General features: G+C 48.8%; 7 pseudogenes; all 7 read left to right on the top strand.

Moving 5' to 3' along the window:
* Nucleotides 1-268: 268 nt before the first annotated feature.
* On the top strand, nt 269-387 carry LOC143929044 (5S ribosomal RNA; annotated as a pseudogene).
* A 9,242-nt stretch (nt 388-9,629) lies between these two features.
* Nucleotides 9,630-9,748, top strand: LOC143928932 (5S ribosomal RNA; annotated as a pseudogene).
* A 286-nt stretch (nt 9,749-10,034) lies between these two features.
* LOC143928410 (5S ribosomal RNA) lies at nt 10,035-10,153 on the top strand (annotated as a pseudogene).
* A 160-nt stretch (nt 10,154-10,313) lies between these two features.
* On the top strand, nt 10,314-10,432 carry LOC143928502 (5S ribosomal RNA; annotated as a pseudogene).
* A 951-nt stretch (nt 10,433-11,383) lies between these two features.
* Nucleotides 11,384-11,502, top strand: LOC143928867 (5S ribosomal RNA; annotated as a pseudogene).
* A 1,200-nt stretch (nt 11,503-12,702) lies between these two features.
* On the top strand, nt 12,703-12,821 carry LOC143929067 (5S ribosomal RNA; annotated as a pseudogene).
* A 100-nt stretch (nt 12,822-12,921) lies between these two features.
* LOC143929017 (5S ribosomal RNA) lies at nt 12,922-13,040 on the top strand (annotated as a pseudogene).
* The last annotated feature ends 12,715 nt before the right edge of the window (nt 13,041-25,755 follow it).

Below are 25,755 nucleotides of genomic sequence, written 5' to 3'. Positions count from 1 at the left end.
CTGGACGGAGGTGACAGGAACCATTGATCGGGTGTTTGGAACCTCCACCAGGATGGAGGCGAAGTATCGTCTCCTGGGATTAGTTGAAGGAGTTGGAAACCCGGGAAGCAGCCAGATGGCAGTTCTGAGATGCCTATTTCAGGCAAGTAAACTGATTGCCCAACCCTGCTTAGCCTCCAATGTTGGCAATGACTTGTTTTTTTTAGCTTGTTTCCCAAGATCACCATGTTGGCGTTTGTCAGGATGGTTGAGAGTGCCCAAAGAGATCGCCTATGGCCCCATCCCCTTGAAAGTGCCCGATCTTGTCTGATCTCGGAGGTTAAGCATTGTCGGGCCTGATTAGTAACTGGATGGAAGACCGACTGGGAATACCAGGTGCCGTATGCTTATTTCTTGATCATACATCACGGGACACAGGATCATTACATAATGGGTTATATAGGCACCTCTAGTGATTGGACACTGGTTAACCCCCAATTAAGGAGAATTCCTTCCCTATATAACCCCTCCCATATGTGAGGCACCTCCATTTTGTCACCTGTATCTATGGTGGTTGGTCACGTAAAACATGTGCTATGAAGAAAGTTCTGTGCAGGTCCCTGCGGGGGCCTAAGGGCTACAACAAACCGACACCATTTCTCGGGCCGATATTTTGACTCCCAAGATGATATGGTACCCGGGCCTCGTCATCTGAAGAAACGAGGTTTTGCCTGTAAGTCCTCTCCTATTGGAAGACTGGGCTCTGGGAAAACCAGAAAAAAGTGCCCGATCTTGTCTGATCTCGGAGGTTAAGCATTGTCGGGCCTGATTAGTAACTGGATGGAAGACCGACTGGGAAATACCAGGTGCCTTATGCTTATTTCTTGATCATACATCACGGGACACAGGATCATTACATAGTGGGTTATATAGGCACCTCTGGTGATTGGACACTGATTAACCCCCAATTACGGAAAATTCCTTCCCTATATAACCCCTCCCATATGGGAGGCACCTCCATTTTTTCGCCTGTATCTATGGTGGTTGGTCACGTAAAACATGTGCTATGAAGAAAGCTCTGTGCAGGTCCCTGCAGGGGCCTAAGGGCTACAACAAACTGGATCCATATCTCGGGCCGATATTTTGACCCCCAAGATGATATGATACCCAGGCCCCGTCATCTGAAGAAACGAGGTTTTGCCTGTAAGTCCTCTCCTATTGGAAGACTGGTCTCTGGGAAAACCAGACTTACTGTACTATTTACATAGTGGCACGAAAGTTTCTGGCAGAGTCTATTACAAGGTCCAGGTAGGAGGTTCTTCTGAGAAGGAACCCCAAAAAAACCTGAAGTTGGCACAATTCTGCCCGCCGTGATGGGTGAAGGCTGGAATCTGTCTGTTTTCAGCAATTTCAGGACAGGTAAGGGAAGTTAATCCTGTATAAATTATATTATGGATTTCTTCATTGAGTAGTTTTACGTCTTACCTGGTTTCCACCACTAGAGGGAGTAAGAGCGGCCTGATGCATACTTACATGCCTTTCAGATACACATGCTCAGTGAAGCCTGGTTCTCCCAGATGACTCACGTCTCCACTGCAATCTCTGCCACAATGAAGGTCATACAGGGGTCCCACGTAGTCTGGGGGTCCCAGGCAGCTCCAATGGCAATTCCCTTCCCCCCTGGATACCGGCGGTCCTCGTGCACCGAGCTTGCTCCCATGCTAATGGAGGAGGGGGAGTGTGTTTGCGAGCTGTGTCGTTCGGTGTGCACGGCGCTGTACTGTGCAGGCGTCAGACGGCAGTTTTACAGCTCAGAGTGTCAGGGGGCTGTAAGTGGAGACACAGGAGCTGTGGGCAGTAAGCATCCCACGGGATTGGATCCAGGCAAACCTAAGACACCTACTCAGCATCAGGTTGTGCAGTTTAAGCATATATATTTATTGTGAGACTTTAAGCACAATAGTGATTGCACTTTGTACTAGTACCTCTGCTTTGTAGCTTAGGACTATGTCTCCTTATAAGAGGGTCTCAGGGGGAGATAACAAGGGCACTGGTAAGTCACCGCCTAGTTCTAGGTGTTCTAAAAATGCCTGTAGGTTACCATCACCCCCTGCAAGACTGGAGTCAGCCTCACAGGATGAGTCAGTGCCCCTGTCAGGATTTGCAGCCTCTCCTAATATTTCAGCCCAGGTATACGTCACTGAGGACTCCCTTAGAGCTACATTGGAGGGTTTTGAAGGGAGAATCATGAATTTTATTTCAGCTTCCCTGAAAGATAGCAGGAAAAGGGGTAGATCCCCTCCCTCTGCTGAGATTCCTCTTTCAGATGACACTTCTGACAATGAGGAGAGATCCCTATCTTGGGACAGGGATCTTGAGCAGTCAGATGAATCAGAGGAAGAGGAGAGAGTCCCCTCCTCGCAGGCCCTCAGAAAACAGGTGCAGTATTATACTAAATTGGTGTGTACCACATTCAGAATGCCTGCTGCTGAGATCGCTACGTCCTCTGTTTCTTCCCTGGGAGTCAGGAAAATCCCACAACCGGCCTTTTCCTTTCCAATTCATCCCTTAATGGATAAATTGTTGTATGAGGATTGGGGACATCCCGATAAACAGTTTTCTCCTCCTAAAAGGTTTTCTATGCTTTATCCTCTGGAGGAAAGTTTCACCAAGATATGGGGGGTTTGATACGTGAGAAGCTGGCATACCAACATAGGAACACCCCCCAAAAGTTTTATAACCTATGGCAAGACTGGCTAGACCTACCAGGCCTGGCTCCGCACCAATTGATTCAAAATAGGTTGCTGCAGGGCTGATCTGACCTCCACTTCTGTCATGAGCTCTGAATAACCTGTCTAGAGTTTTTGTACATAACTGTTGGGGCATGATATTGAGTGCTGATAGATGTGGGTGTTATGTACGATACTATCTCCATGTGTTCTGTTTCTAAGGGATCTCTGAGGCCGCGTACACACGGGCGGACTGTTCGCCCAACTTTGTCCGCTGAACAGTGTTTGGGCGGACAGTCCGCTCGTGTGTGGGCTTTCAGCGGACAGTTTCAGCGGACAGTTTGACGGACAAGGTTTTTCGGAATTTCCGAAAAACTGTCCGCTGAAACCTTGTTTCAGCGAACAGTCCGCTCGTGTGTAGGCTTGTTCGTCAAACAAAGTTGCGCGCATGCTCAGAAAGGATTTTCACGCCGAAAGTTATAATGCAGTGTATAGAACGTCGTATTTTTCGTCCCGTCGTACGTGCCGTTCACGTCATCGCGCACGGTTTCAGCAAACTGTTCGTCCGTCGTGTGTGGCCATGTCCGTCCATGCTAATTTTGAGCGGACTGTTTGCCGAAACTGTTTGACGGACAAAGTTGGGCGTGTGTACGCGGCCTGACTCTCTTTCCCTTCCCCTATTCTCTGTTTTTTCCTTTTTCTCTTTTATTTTGTCTCTTAACCACTTGCTTACTGGGCACTTAAACCCCCCTCAGTCCCAGACCAATTTTCAGCTTTCAGCGCTGATGCACTTTGAGTGACAATTACGCGGTCATACAACACTGTACCCAAATTAAATTTTTATCATTTTTTTCCCACAAATAGAGCTTTCTTTTGGTGGTATTTAGTTACAGCTCGGAGTTTTATTTTTTGCTAAACAAACAAAAAAAGATGCAAAAAAAAAAAAAAAAAATCATGTTTTAATAGTTTGTTATAAAATTTTGCAAACGGGTCATTTTTCTCCTTCATTGAAGTGCGCTGATTAGGCGGCACTGATAGGCTGCATTGGTGGGCACTGATGGGCTGCATTGGTGGGCACTGATGGGCTGCATTGGTGGGCACTGATAGGCTGCACTGGTGGGCACTGATAGGCATAGTTAAGGCGGCACTAATAGGCACAGATAAGGCGGCACCGATGGGCACAGATAAGGCGGCACTGATGGGCAAAGATGGGCACAGATAAGATGGCACGGATGGGTGGCACGGAGAAGTGGCACGGATGGGTGGCACGGATGGGCACTGATAGGTACCACAGATAGATGGGACTGATGGGCACTGATAGGTGGCACTGATAGGTGGCTCTGATAGGTGGCACTGCTGGGCACTGATGGGCGGCACTGCTGGGCACTGATGGGCGGCACTGCTGGGCACTGATGGGCGGCACTGGGGTGCAGCACCTTTGAGGCAGATTTTGGGTGGCACTGTGGGTGGCACTGCTGGGTGGCACTGTGGGTGGCACTGTGGGCACTGCTGGGTGGCACTGTGGGCACTGCTGGGTGGCACTGTGGGCACTATGGGCACTGCTGGGTGGCACTGACAGGGGGGCACTTACTTTATTTCAGGATGGCACTGCGGGTGGCAGGTGGGCACTGGCAGGGGGCAGGTGTCTGTTTAAATTGCTGGCCGTGATCGGGACTGATGTCCCGAACACGGCCGCCGGCGATCGGCTTTTTTTTTTTCTCCTCGCGCTGTCAGCGCGAGGAGGAATACTAGCCGATTACCGGCTCCGTTTTATCACATGATCAGCTGTCATTGGCTGACAGCTGATCACGTGATAAGGGGTCGGGATCGACCCCTTACACGGATCGGTGATCAGGCGAGTCTCACGGACTCGCCGATCACAGAGCGCGCCGCGCGCGCCCCTCAGGGGGCGCGCAGGCCGCTCGTAACCGGGACTACGTCAATAGACGTAGTCCCGAAAATGTGGGTCCGCGCTATTGCCGTCATTTTGCAATAGCGTGGATCCCAAGTGGTTAAAAATAAAAAATAAAACGAAAAGTTCAGTATTGTGAATGCACAAAAGACCTCTTTCCTTCCCTCTTGTGTATTGTGCAGATATCCTGTCTGCTGACACCCTGTTTATTTTATTTTGTTTCTTCACCAACGATTCGGTCTCACTTATTTCCATTTAATATTCCTCCTTGATTTGATACCTATGTGAAGAATTTGTTTGTTACTCAGATTTCATATTATGTGTGGCGGTACACTGTGTGGTCATTGTTGTGGATGTCTTGTACCATTATGTTTTAATATAAAAACTTTTTCTGATAAAAAAAAAAGATATGGGGGGTCCCATCTGTCGATGCGGCTGTTTCTTGCGTGAATAGAAACCTGACCTGTCCTTTGGATAATGCTCAGGTATTTAAAGATCCAACTGATAACAAGCTGGAAACATTAATAAAAGCCTCCTTTTCCATAACTGGCGCTGTAGTGCAAGCTACAGTCGCAGCTGTGGGGTTGTGTCAGTTCCTCAAGGAACAGGTTAAGCAGATGCTTAGCCTCCTTCCCAGTGAGGAAGTGGAGAATTATGCAGAAATACCTCCAATTCTGTGTTTCATGATTGATGCGATTTCGGATTCTGTCCAACAAGCATCTCGTTTGTCTCTCCTGTTGGTACACATGCGAAGGGCCCTATGGCTAAAGAATTGGGCAGCTGAGCTATCATGCAAGAAGCATTTGATTGGGTTCCCGTTTAAAGGGGAACGTTTGTTTGGAGAAGAATTAGACAAATTCGTCCAAAAAATTTCAGGGGGTAAATCTACTCTCCTTCCAGTCAAAAGGAGCAAACGTCCATCATTTAGGCGTTCTCTCTCTCCCGGAGCATTAAGCTCTAAGCAGTGGCGACGGCCTTCTCAACCCCCCTCTACAGGAAAGGCTCAAGGCTGGGCCCAGGGGCAGAAGAAATCCTGGGGGCGAAAGCCTGCCAAGCAGAGCCCGAAAGCTTCCTTGTGAAGGGGCGCCCCCGCTCGGCCAAGTGGGGGGAAGGCTCCTGCAGTTTGCAGAAGCCTGGCGGGAAGAGATCCGGGACGAGTGGGTGGTCTCTTCGGTATCCCTGGGCTACAAGCTGGAGTTTCAGGAGATTACACCTTCTCGCTTTCTAAGGTCAAGGATACCCAGGGACCCAGTAAAGCAAAGACCGCTATTTCTGGCCTTAGATCACTTACTATCCCAGGGAGTGATAGTAGAAGTGGACCCAAAAGAACAGGGTTCAGGGTTTTACTCAAATCTCTTTAACGTTCCAAAGCCAAATGGAAGTGTCAGACCTATCCTGGATCTGAAGGATCTGAACCGATTTTTACGCATCAGGTCCTTCCGAATACAGTCAATTCGCACTGTGGTCTCCTCCCTGCAAGGGGGAGAGTTTATGGCATCAATAGACATCAAGGATGCATATCTCCATGTGCCAATTTTTCCCGCACACCAAAAGTATCTAAGGTTCAAAGGTAGAGCAGCACCATTTTCAATTTGTGGCTTTGCCGTTCGGGCTAGCTATGGCCCCTCGAGTCTTCACAAAGATTCTGGACCCTCTCAAAACCTAAGAGCTCAGGGTATAGCCATCATGGCTTATCTAGACGATTTGCTTCTCATAGAGAAAACAATAGCGCTCCTGAACCACAGTGTTACCAGAACGCTAGAATACCCGGAACGCCTAGGTTGGATTATAAACCTAGAAAAGTCGTCCCTACAGCCTGCTACCAGGTTGGAATACCTGGGTATGGTTATCGACACTGCTCAGGGCAAGGTGTTTCCACCAAGGCCAAAAGCCTTGGCCATTGGGGATCTGGTGCGCCTAATTCTGGGCAGAAGATCTTCCCCCATTCGGTTGTGCATGAGACTGTTAGGGGAAATGGTCGCCTCCTTCGAGGCCGTTCCATTCGCCCAGTTCCACTCAAGGCCTCTGCAAAGATGCATCCTTGCGGCTTGGAACAGGAATCCCCAATCCTTGGATCTTCCTATGCGTCTATCCCCAGGGACACGCAAGAGCCTCGTCTGGTGGTTACAAACCGAGAATTTGCTGAAAGACAAAACTTTTCTTCCTCTTCCATGGAAGATTATTATGACAGATGCCAGCCTGACAGGCTGGGGAGCAGTGTTGGAGGAGACGTGCTCGCAGGGGAAATGGTCTGCGATCGAGAAGCTATTGCCCATAAATGTCTTGGAGATCCGGGCAGTTTATATGGATCTCATAAACTGGTCTTTCAGACTACAGGGTCTCCCTGTTTGGGTTCAGTCCGACAATGTCACAGCAGTGGCCTATATCAATCACCAGGGCGGTACCAGGAGTCTGGGATCAGTACAATTTGATTTATGCCTTCCCCCCGTGCCTGCTTCTGTCGCGGTTTTTGGGAAGAGTCAAGAGGGAAACAAAGTCGGTTCTTTTGGTAGCCCCGGCTTGGCCCAGGCGACCGTGGTACGCAGAGATCATGAAGTTGGCAGTAGGCAGGCCGTGGATCCTCCCTCTCCGGCCAGATCTGCTCTCACAGGGTCCTGCTTTACACAGTCCTGCTTTACACAGTCTGAATTTGACGGTTTGGCTGCTGAGACCCACATTCTGAGAGACCGTGGGCTTTCGGGGCCAGTCCTTTCTACTCTGGTCAATGCCAGAAAGCCGGCCTCTGGGCTTATTTACTACAAAATCTGGAGGGCATATGTTTCCTGTTGTGAACTCAGGGAATGTCATCCTAGAAAGTATGTCATTAGCAGGATCTTGGCCTTCCTGCAGTCAGGCCTAGAAATGAATTTGGCCGTAAGCACTATCAAGGTGCATATTTCGGCCTTGTCAGTGTTTTTTCAGAAACCACTTGCATCGCATTCCCTGGTGCGGGCTTTCATCCAGGGGGCTATGCGGATAAGGCCGCCAGTCAAACCTCCGGTATGCCCATGGGATCTGAATTTTGTTCTCTCAGCTTTGCAGGGGCAACCTTTTGAACCTTTGCATCAGGCTTCGTTAGTTCTTTTGACTAAAAAATTGGTTTTCTTGTAGCCATATCCACGGCTAGAAGAGTGTCAGAACTAGCAGCTCTCTCCAGTAAAGAACCGTATCTAATTATTCATAAGGACCTGGCGGTAATGCATCCCAACAGGTCCTTTCTGCCTAAGGTGGTTTCAGGATTCCATTTGAATCAAGATGTGAGCCTACCATCCTTTTTTCCGGACCCACAGTCCGCAGAAGAAGAATCTTTGCACACTTTGGATGTGGTAAGGGCAATCAGTATCTATCTTCAGGCAACTGCACAGATAAGGAAAACTGATTGCTTATTTATTTTGCCGGAAGGCCCTAGGAAGGGTCAGGTGGCATCAAAATCCACTCTCTCATGGTGGATTAGACAGATTATTTCTCAGACCTATAGTGTTAAAGGGAAGATCCCTCCTTTTCAAGTGAGAGCGCACTCAACTAGGGCTGTAAGTGCTTCTTGGGCAGTGCATCACCAGGCCTCCCTGGCTCAGATCTGTAAGGCTGCAACTTGGTCATCAGTCCACACATTCACCAGATTCTATCAGGTGGATGTCAGAGGGCAAGAGGATATCGCCTTTGGGCGCAGTGTACTGCAGGCTGCAGTTTAGGTCCTCCGGTTCTTGGCGGCCTATATATTATGATCTGTGTCTCCCTCCCCTCAATCTGAGCATTGCTTTGGGACATCCCACTATGTAATGAAGCTCCTGTGTCCCATGATGTATGATCAAGAAAATAGGATTTTTATATACAGCTTACCTGTAAAATCCTTTTCTTGAGAGTACATCACGGGACACAGGGCTCCCACCCCTCTTGGGTTTTACGTGGTTTCCTATTGCTTTACTACAAAACTTAGGTGCCTCCCATATGGGAGGGGTTATATAGGGGAGGAATTCTCCTTAATTGGGGGTTAACCAGTGTCCAATCACCAGAGGTGCCTATATAACCCACTATGTAATGAAGCTCCTGTGTCCCGTGATGTACTCTCAAGAAAAGGATTTTACAGGTAAGTTGTATATAAAAATTCTATTTTTTATGTTGTTGGCGTTGACCTGTTTTTTTTCCGCTTGTTTCCCAAGATAACCATCTTGGCGTTTGTCAAGAGGGTGAGAGTGCCCAAAGAAAGTGCCTACGGCCAAATCACCCTGAAAGTGCCCGATCTTGTCTGATCTCGGAGGCTAAGCATTGTCGGGCCTGATTAGTAACTGGATGGGAGACCGACTGGGAATACCATTCTTTTTATGCTGTTGGCGTTGACGTTTTTTTTTTCCGCTTGTTTCCCAAGGTGACCATCTTGGCATTTGTCAAGAGGGCTGAGAGAACCCAAAGAAATCTCCTACGGCCACATCACCCTGAAAGCGCCCGATCTCATCTGATCTCGGAGGCTAAGCAGGGTCCGGTCTGGATAGTAACTAATTACAGGTGCCGTAGGAATCTTTTTATATTGTTGGCTTTGACCTGTTTTTTTTTCGCTTGTTTCCCAAGGTGACCATTTTAGCATCTGTCAAGAGTTTTGAGTATGTCCTGAAGCGTTCGCCTAAGGCCACATCACCCTGAAAGCGCCCGATCTCAGAGGCTAAGCAGTGTCAGGGTCAGATGGGAGACCGCCAGGGTCTATGTTGTTGGCGTTGACCTGTTTTTTTTTTCACTTTTTTCCCAAGATGACCATCTTGGCATTTGTCAAGAGGGTTGAGAGTGTCTGAATAGAACACCTATGGCCACATCACCCTGAAAGCGCACAATCTCATCTGATCTCAGAGGCCTAGCAGTGTACGGCCTGGTTAATACCTGTATGGGAGACCATCTGTGAATACCAGGTGCCGTAGGCTTCTAATTATGTTGTTGGTATTGACCTGTTTATTTTCGCTTGTTTCCCAAGGTGACCATCTTGGCTTTTAACAAGAGGGTCGAGAGTGCCTAAAGAGATCACCTATGGCCCCATCACCCTGAAAGCACCCGATCTTGTCTGATCTCGGAGGCTAAGCAGTGTCGGGCCTGGTTAATACCAGGATAGGAGAACGTCTGGGAATAACAGGTGCCGTAGGCTTCTTTTTATGTTATTGGCCTTGACCTGTTTTTTTTTTTTCACTTGTTTCCCAAGGTGACCATCTTGGCATTTGTCAAGAGGGTTGAGAGTGCCCGAAGATATCGTCTGATCTCGGAGGCTAAACAGTGTCAGGCCTGGTTAGTACCTGGATGGGAGACCGCCTGGGAATACCAGGTGCCAATGGGCTTCTTTTTATGTTGTTGGCTTTGACCTGTTTTTTTTGCTTGTTTCTGAAGGCGACCATCTTGGCGTTTGTCAAGAGGGTTGGGCGTGTCTTGAAGAGAATGCTTACGGCCACATCACCCTAAAAGCACCCGATCTCGTCTGATTTCAGAGGCTAAGCAGTGTCAGGCCTGGTTAGTACCTGGATGGGAGACTGCCTGGGAAGACCAGGTGCCATAGAAGGATCTGGCCTGGTTAGTGTCTTGATTGGGAGATCGCCTGGGAATACCGGATGCCGTAGGCTTCTTTTTATGTTGTTGGCTTTGACCTGTTTTTTTTAGCTTTTTTCCCAAGGTGAGCATCTTGGCCTTTGTCAAGAGGCTTCAGAGTGCCCAAAGAGAGTGCCTACGGCCAAATCACCCTGAGAGAGCCCAATCTCATCTGATCTTGGAGGCTAAGCAGCGATGGGCCTGGTTAGTACCTGGACGGGAGACAGCCTGGGAATACCAGGTGCCGTAGGCTTCTCATTATGTTTTCGGCGTTGACCTGTTTTTTTTCCCTTTTTTCCCAAGGTGACCATCTTGCCATTTGTCAAGAGGGTTGAGAGTGCACAAAGAAATTGCCTATGGGCACAACACCCTGAAAGCACCCAATCTTGTCTGGTCTCAGAGGCTAAGCAGGGTTGGGCCTGGTTTGTACCTGGATGGGAGACCGCCTGGGTTTTCCAGATGCCGCAGGCTTCTTTTTATGTTGTTGGTGTTGACCTGTTTTTTTTCGCTTGTTTCCCAAAGTGATCATCTTGGCATTTGTCAAGAGGGTAGAGAGTGCTTAAAGAGATCGCTTACAGCAGCATCACCCTGAAAGCACCCTATCTCTTCTGATCTCGGAGGCTAAGAAGGGTTGGGCCTAGTTAGTACTTGAATGGGAGACGGCCTTGGAATACCAGGTGCCGTATTCTTCTTTTCATGTTGTTGGCGTTGACCTGTTTTTTTTCGCTTGTTTCCCAGGGTGACTATCTTGGCATTTTTCAAGAGGGATGAAAGTGCCCAAAGAGATTGCCTATGGGCACATCACCCTGAAAGCACCCAATCTCCTCTGATCTCAGAGGCTAGAAAAGGTCGTGCCTTGTTAATACCTGGATGGGAGACCGCCTGGGAATACTAGGTGCTGTAGGCTTCTTTTTATGTTGTTGGCGTTGACTTGATTTTTTGTTTGCTTCCCAAGGTGACCATCTTGGCGTTTGTCAAGAGGGTTGAGCGTGCCTGAAAAAAATCTACTATGGCTGCATCACCCTGAAAGAGCCCAATCTCATTTGATCTCAGAGGCTAAGCAGGATTAGGACCTGGTTAGTACCTGGATGGGAGACCGCCTGGGATTTCTCAATGCCATACGCTTTTTTTTTAAGTTGTTGCTTGATTCCCAAGGTGACCATCTTGGCGTTTGTCAAGAGGGTTGAAAGTGCCTGAAGGGATTGCCTACGGGCATATCACCCTGAAAGCACCCGATCTCATTTGATGTTGGAGGCTAAGAAGAGTCGGGCCTTGTTAGTACGTGGATGGGAGACCGCCTAGGAATACCAGGTGTCGTAGGCTTCTTTTTATGTTGTTGGCGTTGACCTGTTTTTTTTTAGCTTGTTTCCCAAGGTCACCATCTTGGTGTTTGTCAAGAGGGTTGAGAGTGCCTGAAGAGATTGCCTATGGCCACATCACTCTGAAAGCACCCAATCTTGTCTGATCTTGGAGGCTAAGGCCGCGTACACACGGGCGGACTGTCTGACGGACTTGGTCCGCTGAAACGTGTTTCAGCGGACAATGCGCTCGTGTGTGGGCTTCAGCGGACTTTTTCAGCGGACAGTCTGGCGGACTAAGTCTTTCGGAATTTCCGTAATATTGTCCGTCCAAACTTGGTTTCAGCGGACAGTCCGCTCGTGAGTAGGCTAGTTCGACGGACTAAGTATGGCGCATGCTCAGAAAGGATTTACACGGCCGAAGGTTGCATTGCAGTGTATTGGACGTCGAATTTCTAGTCCCGTCGTACGTGCTGTACACGTCATCGCGCAAGCTTTCAGCGGACTGTCTGTTCGTGGTGTGTGGTCAAGTCCGTTCATTCAAAAGTAGGACGGACTGTCTGTCGGATTGTCTGACAGACTTAGTTGGACGGATAGTCCGCCCATGTGTACGCGGCCTTAGAATAGTCAGGCCTGCTTAGTACCTGGATGGGAGACCACCTGGGAATACCGGTTATTGTAGGCTTCTTTTTATGTTGTTGGCGTTGATTCGTTAGTTTTTTTCCACTTGTTTCCCAAGGTGACCATCTTGGCATTTGTCAAGAGGGTTGAGAGTGCCCAAAGAGATCGCTTACAGCAGCATCACCCTGAAAAAGTCCTAGCTCTTCTTATCTCTGAGGCTAAGAAGGGTTGGGCCTAGTTAGTACCTGGATGGGAGATGGCGTTGGAATACCAGGTGCCGTATTCTTCTTTTTATGTTGTTGACATTGACCTGTCTTTTTTCACTTGTATCTCAAGGTGACTATCTTGGCATTTGTCAAGAGGGTTGAGAGTGCCCAAAGAGATTGCATATGGGCACATAACCTTGAAAGCGCCCGATCTCCTCTGATCTCAGAGGCTAAACAGGGTTGGGCCTTGCTAGTACCTGGATTGGAGACAACCTGGGTATACTAGGTGCTGTAGGCTTCTTTTTATGTTGTTGGCGTTGACTTGTTTTTGTTTTGTTTGTTTACCAAGGTGACCATCTTGGTGTTTGTCAAGAGGGTTGAGAGTGCCTGAAGAGCTTGCCTATGGCCACATAACCCTGAAAGCACCAGATCTCGTCTGATCTCAGAGACTAAACAGGGTCGGGCCTTGTTAATACCTGGATGAGAGACCACCTGGGAATACTAGGTGCTGTAGACTTCTTTTTATGTTGTTTGTGTTGACTTGTTTTTTTTTTGTTTCTTTCCCAAGATGACCATCTTGGCGTTTGTCAAGAGAGTTGAGAGTGCCTGAAGTTATAGGCTATGGCCACATCACCCTGAATCTGTTCCATCTCATCTGATCTTGGAGGCTAAGCAGGGTCGGGCCTGGTTAATGCCTGGATGGGAGACCGCCTGGGAATACCAGGTGTCGTAGGCTTCTTTTTTTTTTCAAATATAATTTTTTCTCCAAACAGGGGAAGACGGGTCCCCCGAGTACATAATGCAACAGAGAAATACAGAGCAAAAAGCAGCTGAACAATACTTGATACAGGTATATTCGCAACTGTGAGTCTGCCTTCCATCAATCATAATGATTCAAGGCACGAATAAAGTATTGTACCAAGATCCAGGGTCACACAAACCTCAGGTCCCTCCGTCATTCCCAATTTTCCACTTTTTCCAAAAGAGAGAGTGGGTGGAGGGGGTGAGAGATAGGGGAGGAAGGCAGAAAAGAGAAGGGGTGAAAGATCAGGAAAGGAGAAGAGGGGACGAGACACAATGGCAGCCACTGTCCAAGGGGCCAGTCAAGGAAAGCTCAGAGCACTAAGGTGATAGCAGGCGACATCCTTCCAGCGAGAATATAAAGGTATTCCAGATGTCCCAGGTTTGTTTAAAAAATTCTTGTTTACCTTGTGATGTGAGGATCAAGTCCTCCATTTTTTTTAATGTCCTCTATTTTCCTAAGCCAGTGAGTAATGAAAGGGGGGGGACATTTTTCCAATAGAGAGGGATGCAGGATATCGCCGCATTTATCACATGCCGTAAAATTGATTTTTTTGTACTTCTTAATGGGAATCTGTGAATGGGGCAAGAGAAAGAATGCAGCCTCTTCCGGGATGGAGAAGTCTGTGAATTTTTGTGTTATGCATCGGATCTCTGTCCAGAAGTCCACCAAGCTGGGGCAGGACCAAAAAATGTGGATCAACGTGCCCTCTTCTTCTCCACACCTCCAGCATATGTTCGAGGAAGAGGGGAATTATTTATGCAGCTTTGATGGTGTCAAATACCACCTGGTGAGAAGTTTAAAATTTGTCTCCTGTATCTTCGTGCACAGCGAGGTTTTGAGAGCCAAAGTGATAATGCGTTGTCTCTGTGCTGGGGAAAACAAGCAATTAAGGTCCTTTTCCCAGTTGGACAGACAGGTTAAGTGTGGGTGATCTGTTTGAGAGAGAATGTGGACCAAAGGGCCTTCGCTCCTGCATAGAGTCTCAAACTCCGTCTGAGGGCGTGCGAAAGTTTGAGTATTGGGGATGGAATGGAAAAAATGATGTTGTTGCGCCGCTCTCCAAAAAGGCAGTTGGAAAAGCCCTGTCGGATCTGTTAGGGTTGAGAAAGAAGGTCATTTTCCATCAATGACGAATTTAGACGCATGGTCTAGGTTGGAATTTCTAAGTGGGTCCCCGGTTCCATGTTCGGATGGCCACGTATAGGGAATAGGGGGGAAGTCAAAGACGTGAGTGTGTTTTGGGTAGCGATCAGGTGACTGACTTTCAATGAAGCCCCTATAGTGGGATGTGACGTCAATTCTGTGGATAAATCCTTATAGCACCACATGGCGCTTCTTAGCGGAATTCGGGAGTGAGATTGTCCGAGTTGCACTCAGAGCTTAGAAAGTTTGTTTCCATTCCAGTCCAATACACGCCCCAGATGGGAGGCCAGGTAGTAGCATCGCAAGTCAGGGAGAACCAACCCTCCCTGTTGTTTAGACAATGTCAGCTGTGACCACTTAAGTCTGGGATTTTTGTGGGCCCAGTTAAATTGAGTGAGCAGGGATTGAGCTTGCTTAAAAAACGGGACTGGAATCTGGATCGGGAGAGCTTGGAAAAGATAGGTAAATTTAGGGAGTATGTTCATTTCAATGAGATTGCATCTCCTGAACCAGGAATGGAGGCCAGAATGCCACCCGTGAAGCAAGAACCTAAGTACTTAAGGGCTGTATGGGTCCATTTAAATCGAAAATTGGACTACAAGTCTAGTAACGTTTGCGGGGGGACTTCGACCCCCATGGCCTCTGATTTCAAGAAGTATCCCGTATATCTGTAATTCCCGAAGGAGATTTGGCAAGGAAACTCTGGGATTCGTCAACAAGAACAGCATGTCATCTACGTAGGCAGATGTCAATAGTACCCATTTGGAGTCCCGTTATGTCTGAGTTTTGTCGAATTGTGGAGAGAAAGGGTTCCAATGACAGTCCGAATAATTGGGGCGACAGGTGGCAACCCTGTCTGGTCCCATTCCCGATGTCAAGGGGAGATGAGAGCACCCCATTCGCTTTGAGTTGAGCTGAAGGGCGTGAGTATATCTTACTTTTCAATGCCAGCATCCGTTCACTCAGACCTATATGGCTAAGGACCGAGAACATGAATGTCCATTTGACCCGATCAAAAGCCTTCTCGGCATCAGTGCTCACGAAAAGACAAGGGGTCCCAGATGACTTTGCTTTATGGACCAGGGTAAGCACCTTAATGGTGTTGTCCCTATCTTCCCTGGTGGGAATAAAACCTAACTGGTCAATATGTATAAGGGACTGCAAGTGCTGTGCCAATCACGTAGCGAGGATTTTAGAGAATCGTTTTAGGACCGAATTTAGGAGGGAAATTGGTCTGTAGCTCTCACATAGGCCCGAGTCTTTGCCCTCCTTAGGTATCAACGAGATGTGGGCTCTAAGGGTATCCTCAGGAAAATCCCCATTCGAGCTCAGAGTATTCAATAAATCCACCAAGCGCGGGCCGAGAATAGGGAGGAAGGTCTTATAGTATTGTGCGGTATATCCGTCATGGCCCGGAGCCTTACCCACCTTCGAAGGTCCCACGGCCATCTGGACTTCTTCCAGTGTGATCGGGTTCTCCAAGTACTCCCGTGATTCCGATGAGAGGGTTGGTAGACCAGAACCGGTTACATATCTGTCTATATTGTCCTGTCCAGACCCTGAATCGGGCAGGTTGTAGAGATCAGAGTAGCATTATTCAAAGACTTTGGCTATTTGGGTTGGGGTAGAGGCCCTCTGGCCATTCTCATCTATCAACTGTTGTATGTAAGAGGCAGATTTCAACTCCTTTACCGACCTGGCAAAGATTTTTCCGCATTTGTCCCCTGACTCCTACATCAGTTTACGACAAAATTGGAGTGCCACTTTCGCTTTATAATGGAGTAGGTCAGTAATCTGGGTACGGAGTGTCCCCAATTCAATCTCTAAGGTCTAAGGTCCGTGAGGGGGCATGTTTATGTTTCGCTTCCACAGAGGCAAGTTCACAAACCAGATTAGCAATTTGTTCCTTCCGTGTTCGTTTGATGCGTGCCCCGTGCCTGATAAGTACCCTGCGGAGTACTGACTTGTGAGCCTCCCAAATTATCCCCGGGTGGCAGTTTAGTTTTCTTGGAAATAAAGGTCCAATTCCCTGGTCACATCTGCTAAAACTTCCGGTATCTGGAGGAGGCTCTCATTAAGGTGCCAGAATAGAGACCTAGGTGAGGGGTTCCTAGAGAGGGTGTAGGTAAGGTCTACAGGAGCGTGGTCGGACCAAGTAATATGGCCGATGGAGGAAGAGCTCACCAAGTGCAGTTGGTCATGTGGAATCAAGAAGAAGTCTATCCTCAAGTATGATTTGTGAGGGGAAGAGCAAAAAGAGTAGTCCCTTTCCCCGGAGTGTTGCAGACACCAGACATCAACTAATTGGTCATTCAGTAAACACTTAGTAATCCGCTTTCTAGAGGAAATGAGGAGCGAGGAGCAAGAGGCAGAAGTGTCAACCGATGGCGAAAGGGGACATTAAAGTCCCCACCTAATATCAACTGGCCCTCCCGAAAGTCACATAATCTGTGCAGGGTAGTTCTGAGGAATGTGTCTTGGTGATCATTGGGAGCGTACACAGTGGCAAATGTAAAAAGGAGCTCTCCAATGTGACCCCTAAGAAAAAGATATCGGCCCCCAGGGTCCACCAGAGAATCCTGGAGAACCGAGGGGAGCCTGCTAGAGATCAGAATGGAGATTCCCTTGGTCTTAGAGGAGGGGTTAGTAGAGTGGTAGACCTTAGGGAAGGATCTTGACCGTAGAAAGGGGAGGCTAGTATTTTTAAAATGTGTTTCTTGTATAAAGGCCACATCAGTACAGGAAGTCTTCAGTTCTCACAGGAGGATCCACCGTTTTTCAGAGGAGTTCAGTCCCTTAACGTTTAGAGAGGTGACCTTGACTGAGTCTGCCATCGCTCCTCGGGGAGGGGAAGGGGGACGTCAGAGAAAAGCAAAGAAAGTTGAACCAAGGTAGGTATTGGGTAGGTAATGGATGACGGGAACTAAGGGGGAGAAAGGAAGGAAAGGTAAGGGGAAAAAGAGGTCAGGCGAGGAGAGGGAAATTAAGGGTTGTCCGCACTCAACACTACAGGAATTGTATACTAAACAGCACAATTATGCTATAGCATTTACCAGATGTACACTGGGTTTAAAGCGCCGTCCTACTTGAGTTGGTGGGTAGACAGGTCGGAGAGGGAGCCCCCGGATTCCAGTCCCCCCAGTCCCGGCAGTGGTAAATATCACGTTTGATACCGGTATGCAAATAAAAGATAATCAGTAACATCATAGAATCAAAAAACAATAGTATAATCAAAACAGAGGTAGAGCATATAACTGTCAGCACTGAGGGGTCTCCTCAGCTCGCCCTAAAAGTAGGCATGCATGTGGGAGCCCGTCACAACAGAAAAGGCATCACAGAATGGGATCCACCACCCCCCGTCCCATACCCCAAAAGTACATGCAGCCCCCGAACAGATGCATTTCTCCTTTTGGCAGATTGTCCTCTCCTTACCCACTCTCCTCCGTCCACGCCCCGGGGGAAAAGGGGGAGGGAAGGGGGGAAAGGGGGGGGAGAGGGGGGATTGAAGGGGGGAGGGAAGGGAAGGAGGTAAGGGAGGGAAGGGGGGAGGGAAGGAGGCAGCAAGGGAGAGGGGACAAACATGCGGAAAGGTCAAGTCCTTTAGCGCACCCACACCAGCAACCACCCGGACCCCATACGTTTCAACTCCTCCCCTCCATAGTCACCACATCAAGATGAAAGATGAGCAGCCCTGGTCGGTGCATGGAGAATCCGGCAGGCAAGGGGCTGGGGCCACCATCCCTCTATCCAACGGGAGACTTCACCCGAGCAGCAGTCCTGGGGCCCGCCAATTAGCATCTCTCCTGCATCGCCATCGGGGGCTGTGTAGAGCATCCAGAGGGAGGCTGGGACAAACAGTAAGGGGTAAATCCTCCAGGGGGGTCCAGAGTCAAACTGGAGGGAAGCAGTGTCTCGTACCAATAGGCGCAATAAATAAGTCATCCAGGGTGTCCCCGAAAGCTGCAGAAGGCAATATCGGCAAAGAGTAGGTGGGGGCCAGAGGGGGGGGGGGCGAGGGGCACAACCAGGGAGAGGGGACACATATGCGGGAATGTCAAGCCCTTCCAGTACAGCGCACTAGGTATCACTCAGACCCCCCAAAGTGCAACTCCCCCCTCTAAGGTCAAGACTCCAGAAGGGAAGATGAGCCGCCCTGGTCTGTACATGAAAGAACCTGCTGCCAAGGGATTGGGGCCATCATCCCTTCCTCCAATGGGAGATGCCACCAGCATGACAGCCCCGTGTCCTGTCAAGTGGTGCCGCTCCGACAATGTCGTCGGGGTATATGTGGAGCATCCAGGGGGAGGCAGGGACCACCCAAACAGTGAGGGGTAAAGCCTCCAATGGGGACCGGTGTCAGACAGGAGGATAGCGGTGTCTTGTACAAGTTGGTTAATTAGACAAGTCATCCAGTGTGTTCCTGTGAGCAGCGGAAGGAAAGGTCGGTAAGGATTATGAATGGGTTGGGGCCAGGGAGTGCATAAAACTGCCACCAGATGACCGGGGCAGAGAGGGCAAGGGGATGAAAGTCAGATCTGGTAGGTGGGGGGGGGTGAGGAGTCTCACTCATATTACTCACGTTGGCCATCCCGTGAAGCTGAGCTCTCTGCCAGGATGTTCTTCTGTATAATCTAGCCTATCTGTATACATTAGCCTGTCTTTTGTACACATTAGCCTCTCTGTATCAACTAGCCAGTCTTCTGTATACACTAGTCTGTCCCTAGCTTGTCTTTTATACACATAGTCTCTCGGTATACCCCGCATTTCTGTATACATCTTTATACCCTAGCCTCTCTGTATAATCTTGCCTCTCATTATACCCCAGCCTGTATTCTGTTTACCCAATTTTGTCTTTTATATAAACTAGCCTGTCTACTGTATAACTTAGCTTCTCATTATACCCCGGCCTCACTGTCAGCTTGTCTCTGTACACTAGCCTCTCTGTTTTCCCTAGTCTCTCTGTATAAAATAGCCTCTCTGTATACACTAGTCTGTCCGTATACTCTAGCAAGTCTGCATACACTAGCCTCTTTGTGTAAAACAGCCTCTCCCTCTGTATAACCTTGCCTCCATCTCTGCATATCCAGTATGTTCTTCTGTATAATCTAGCCTGTCTTTTGTACACATTAGCCTCTCTGTATAAACTAGCTGGTCTTCTGTATACACTATTCCGTCTGTATACACTAGCAAGTCTGTGTAACCCAGTCTCTCTCTCCCTAGAAAACACCAACCCTGGCCCTGACAGACTCCTCCCACAAATACGGGCTGGCCTTTGACCAGCCTTCCCACTTGTAATCGGAGTCTTCAAGTGGGAAATGCGATATTACTTAAGAACCAAGGCCTGAGGTGTTCCATGGCCTGGATGGTCAGTATGCTTGAAAAGAGGGCAAAAAGACACAAGTATAGGTGGAAAAGGAAAGGTAAAGATCCCATCCATAAAATGACATATGCCAAAACGCCAACTGTAAGTAACCGGTAAGTTACAGCTGTCAGAGTAGAACCCACCGACTCTTGACCTGAAGATGAGAAGGAACCCCCTAAGAGCCTGCAAGCTACGCAAACCCAAATGAATGTCCCATGAAGGATAGGATGAGCCTGATGCCCAAGGTAACCCAGACATGAGAATGAACTTCTTGTGAATGAGAGGATACGTGGGGAAAAGGGAGCAAGGGCTGACCCGAAGAACCCCTACAAGAAGATGGCTGAGCAGACTGAAAAAACCCAACACAAGACCGCCTGGGGTATACAGTGAGGCTATTATAATTGGAATGAGGCTGGGGTAATAAGATTGTGTATAAAAGACAAGCTAGGGACAGACTAGTGTATACAGAAGACTGGCTAGTTGATACAGAGAGGCTAATGTGTACAAAAGACAGGCTAATGTATACAGATAGGCTAGATTATACAGAAGAACATCCTGGCAGAGAGCTCAGCTTCACGGGATGGCCAACGTGAGTAATATGAGTGAGACTCCTCACCCCCCCCCACCTACCAGATCTGACTTTCATCCCCTTGCCCTCTCTGCCCCGGTCATCTGGTGGCAGTTTTATGCACTCCCTGGCCCCAACCCATTCATAATCCTTACCGACCTTTCCTTCCGCTGCTCACAGGAACACACTGGATGACTTGTCTAATTAACCAACTTGTACAAGACACCGCTATCCTCCTGTCTGACACCGGTCCCCATTGGAGGCTTTACCCCTCACTGTTTGGGTGGTCCCTGCCTCCCCCTGGATGCTCCACATATACCCCGACGACATTGTCGGAGCGGCACCACTTGACAGGACACGGGGCTGTCATGCTGGTGGCATCTCCCATTGGAGGAAGGGATGATGGCCCCAATCCCTTGGCAGCAGGTTCTTTCATGTACAGACCAGGGCGGCTCATCTTCCCTTCTGGAGTCTTGACCTTAGAGGGGGGAGTTGCACTTTGGGGGGTCTGAGTGATACCTAGTGCGCTGTACTGGAAGGGCTTGACATTCCCGCATATGTGTCCCCTCTCCCTGGTTGTGCCCCTCGCCCCCCCCCCCTCTGGCCCCCACCTACTCTTTGCCGATATTGCCTTCTGCAGCTTTCGGGGACACCCTGGATGACTTATTTATTGCGCCTATTGGTACGAGACACTGCTTCCCTCCAGTTTGACTCTGGACCCCCCTGGAGGATTTACCCCTTACTGTTTGTCCCAGCCTCCCTCTGGATGCTCTACACAGCCCCCGATGGCGATGCAGGAGAGATGCTAATTGGCGGGCCCCAGGACTGCTGCTCGGGTGAAGTCTCCCGTTGGATAGAGGGATGGTGGCCCCAGCCCCTTGCCTGCCGGATTCTCCATGCACCGACCAGGGCTGCTCATCTTTCATCTTGATGTGGTGACTATGGAGGGGAGGAGTTGAAACGTATGGGGTCCGGGTGGTTGCTGGTGTGGGTGCGCTAAAGGACTTGACCTTTCCGCATGTTTGTCCCCTCTCCCTTGCTGCCTCCTTCCCTCCCCCCTTCCCTCCCTTACCTCCTTCCCTTCCCTCCCCCCTTCAATCCCCCCTCTCCCCCCCCTTTCCCCCCTTCCCTCCCCCTTTTCCCCCGGGGCGTGGACGGAGGAGAGTGGGTAAGGAGAGGACAATCTGCCAAAAGGAGAAATGCATCTGTTCGGGGGCTGCATGTACTTTTGGGGTATGGGACGGGGGGTGGTGGATCCCATTCTGTGATGCCTTTTCTGTTGTGACGGGCTCCCACATGCATGCCTACATTTAGGGCGAGCTGAGGAGACCCCTCAGTGCTGACAGTTATATGCTCTACCTCTGTTTTGATTATACTATTGTTTTTTGGTTCTATGATGTTACTGATTATCTTTTATTTGCATACCGGTATCAAACGTGATATTTACCACTGCCGGGACTGGGGGGACTGGAATCCGGGGGCTCCCTCTCCGACCTGTCTACCCACCAACTCAAGTAGGACGGCGCTTTAAACCCAGTGTACATCTGGTAAATGCTATAGCATAATTGTGCTGTTTAGTATACAATTCCTGTAGTGTTGAGTGCGGACAACCCTTAATTTCCCTCTCCTCGCCTGACCTCTTTTTCCCCTTACCTTTCCTTCCTTTCTCCCCCTTAGTTCCCGTCATCCATTACCTACCCAATACCTACCTTGGTTCAACTTTCTTTGCTTTTCTCTGACGTCCCCCTTCCCCTCCCCGAGGAGCGATGGCAGACTCAGTCAAGGTCACCTCTCTAAACGTTAAGGGACTGAACTCCTCTGAAAAACGGTGGATCCTCCTGTGAGAACTGAAGACTTCCTGTACTGATGTGGCCTTTATACAAGAAACACATTTTAAAAATACTAGCCTCCCCTTTCTACGGTCAAGATCCTTCCCTAAGGTCTACCACTCTACTAACCCCTCCTCTAAGACCAAGGGAATCTCCATTCTGATCTCTAGCAGGCTCCCCTCGGTTCTCCAGGATTCTCTGGTGGACCCTGGGGGCCGATATCTTTTTCTTAGGGGTCACATTGGAGAGCTCCTTTTTACATTTGCCACTGTGTACGCTCCCAATGATCACCAAGACACATTCCTCAGAACTACCCTGCACAGATTATGTGACTTTCGGGAGGGCCAGTTGATATTAGGTGGGGACTTTAATGTCCCCTTTCGCCATCGGTTGACACTTCTGCCTCTTGCTCCTCGCTCCTCATTTCCTCTAGAAAGCGGATTACTAAGTGTTTACTGAATGACCAATTAGTTGATGTCTGGTGTCTGCAACACTCCGGGGAAAGGGACTACTCTTTTTGCTCTTCCCCTCACAAATCATACTTGAGGATAGACTTCTTCTTGATTCCACATGACCAACTGCACTTGGTGAGCTCTTCCTCCATCGGCCATATTACTTGGTCCGACCACGCTCCTGTAGACCTTACCTACACCCTCTCTAGGAACCCCTCACCTAGGTCTCTATTCTGGCACCTTAATGAGAGCCTCCTCCAGATACCGGAAGTTTTAGCAGATGTGACCAGGGAATTGGACCTTTATTTCCAAGAAAACTAAACTGCCACCCGGGGATAATTTGGGAGGCTCACAAGTCAGTACTCCGCAGGGTACTTATCAGGCACGGGGCACGCATCAAACGAACACGGAAGGAACAAATTGCTAATCTGGTTTGTGAACTTGCCTCTGTGGAAGCGAAACATAAACATGCCCCCTCACGGACCTTAGACCTTAGAGATTGAATTGGGGACACTCCGTACCCAGATTACTGACCTACTCCATTATAAAGCGAAAGTGGCACTCCAATTTTGTCGTAAACTGATGTAGGAGTCAGGGGACAAATGCGGAAAAATCTTTGCCAGGTCGGTAAAGGAGTTGAAATCTGCCTCTTACATACAACAGTTGATAGATGAGAATGGCCAGAGGGCCTCTACCCCAACCCAAATAGCCAAAGTCTTTGAATAATGCTACTCTGATCTCTACAACCTGCCCGATTCAGGGTCTGGACAGGACAATATAGACAGATATGTAACCGGTTCTGGTCTACCAACCCTCTCATCGGAATCACGGGAGTACTTGGAGAACCCGATCACACTGGAAGAAGTCCAGATGGCCGTGGGACCTTCGAAGGTGGGTAAGGCTCCGGGCCATGACGGATATACCGCACAATACTATAAGACCTTCCTCCCTATTCTCGGCCCGCGCTTGGTGGATTTATTGAATACTCTGAGCTCGAATGGGGATTTTCCTGAGGATACCCTTAGAGCCCACATCTCGTTGATACCTAAGGAGGGCAAAGACTCGGGCCTATGTGAGAGCTACAGACCAATTTCCCTCCTAAATTCGGTCCTAAAACGATTCTCTAAAATCCTCGCTACGTGATTGGCACAGCACTTGCAGTCCCTTATACATATTGACCAGTTAGGTTTTATTCCCACCAGGGAAGATAGGGACAACACCATTAAGGTGCTTACCCTGGTCCATAAAGCAAAGTCATCTGGGACCCCTTGTCTTTTTGTGAGCACTGATGCCGAGAAGGCTTTTGATCGGGTCAAATGGACATTCATATTCTCGGTCCTTAGCCATATAGGTCTGAGTGAACGGATGCTGGCATTGAAAAGTAAGATATACTCACGCCCTTCAGCTCAACTCAAAGCGAATGGGGTGCTCTCATCTCCCCTTGACATCGGGAATGGGACCAGACAGGGTTGCCACCTGTCGCCCCAATTATTCGGACTGTCATTGGAACCCTTTCTCTCCACAATTCGACAAAACTCAGACATAACGGGACTCCAAATGGGTACTATTGACATCTGCCTACGTAGATGACATGCTGTTCTTGTTGACGAATCCCAGAGTTTCCTTGCCAAATCTCCTTCGGGAATTACAGATATACGGGATACTTCTTGAAATCAGAGGCCATGGGGGTCGAAGTCCCCCCGCAAACGTTACTAGACTTGTAGTCCAATTTTCGATTTAAATGGACCCATACAGCCCTTAAGTACTTAGGTTCTTGCTTCACGGGTGGCATTCTGGCCTCCATTCCTGGTTCAGGAGATGCAATCTCATTGAAATGAACATACTCCCTAAATTTACCTATCTTTTCCAAGCTCTCCCGATCCAGATTCCAGTCCCGTTTTTTAAGCAAGCTCAATCCCTGCTCACTCAATTTAACTGGGCCCACAAAAATCCCAGACTTAAGTGGTCACAGCTGACATTGTCTAAACAACAGGGAGGGTTGGTTCTCCCTGACTTGCGATGCTACTACCTGGCCTCCCATCTGGGGCGTGTATTGGACTGGAATGGAAACAAACTTTCTAAGCTCTGAGTGCAACTCGGACAATCTCACTCCCGAATTCCGCTAAGAAGCGCCATGTGGTGCTATAAGGATTTACCCACAGAATTGACGTCACATCCCACTATAGGGGCTTCATTGAAAGTCAGTCACCTGATCGCTACCCAAAACACACTCACGTCTTTGACTTCCCCCCTATTCCCTATACGTGGCCATCCGAACATGGAACCGGGGACCCACTTAGAAATTCCAACCTAGACCATGCGTCTAAATTCGTCATTGATGGAAAATGACCTTCTTTCTCAACCCTAACAGATCCGACAGGGCTTTTCCAACTGCCTTTTTGGAGAGCGGCGCAACAACATCATTTTTTCCATTCCATCCCCAATACTCAAACTTTCGCACGCCCTCAGACGGAGTTTGAGACTCTATGCAGGAGCGAAGGCCCTTTGGTCCACATTCTCTCTCAAACAGATCACCCACACTTAACCTGTCTGTCCAACTGGGAAAAGGACCTTAATTGCTTGTTTTCCCCAGCACAGAGACAACGCATTATCACTTTGGCTCTCAAAACCTCGCTGTGCACGAAGATACAGGAGACAAATTTTAAACTTCTCACCAGGTGGTATTTGACACCATCAAAGCTGCATAAATAATTCCCCTCTTCCTCGAACATATGCTGGAGGTGTGGAGAAGAAGAGGGCACGTTGATCCACATTTTTTGGTCCTGCCCCAGCTTGGTGGACTTCTGGACAGAGATCCGATGCATAACACAAAAATTCACAGACTTCTCCATCCCGGAAGAGGCTGCATTCTTTCTCTTGCCCCATTCACAGATTCCCATTAAGAAGTACAAAAAAATCAATTTTACGGCATGTGATAAATGCGGCGATATCCTGCATCCCTCTCTATTGGAAAAATGTCCCCCCCCTTTCATTACTCACTGGCTTAGGAAAATAGAGGACATTAAAAAAAATGGAGGACTTGATCCTCACATCACAAGGTAAACAAGAATTTTTTAAACAAACCTGGGACATCTGGAATACCTTTATATTCTCGCTGGAAGGATGTCGCCTGCTATCACCTTAGTGCTCTGAGCTTTCCTTGACTGGCCCCTTGGACAGTGGCTGCCATTGTGTCTCGTCCCCTCTTCTCCTTTCCTGATCTTTCACCCCTTCTCTTTTCTGCCTTCCTCCCCTATCTCTCACCCCCTCCACCCACTCTCTCTTTTGGAAA

Source organism: Lithobates pipiens, unplaced genomic scaffold (genome assembly GCF_037356315.1).
Source record: "Lithobates pipiens isolate NorthernLeopardFrog02 unplaced genomic scaffold, aLitPip1_a1.2 Scaffold_23, whole genome shotgun sequence".
NCBI lineage: Eukaryota > Metazoa > Chordata > Amphibia > Anura > Ranidae > Lithobates > Lithobates pipiens.
The sequence above is the reverse complement of the archived record's forward strand: the minus strand, read 5'-3'. Positions and strand labels throughout refer to the sequence as shown.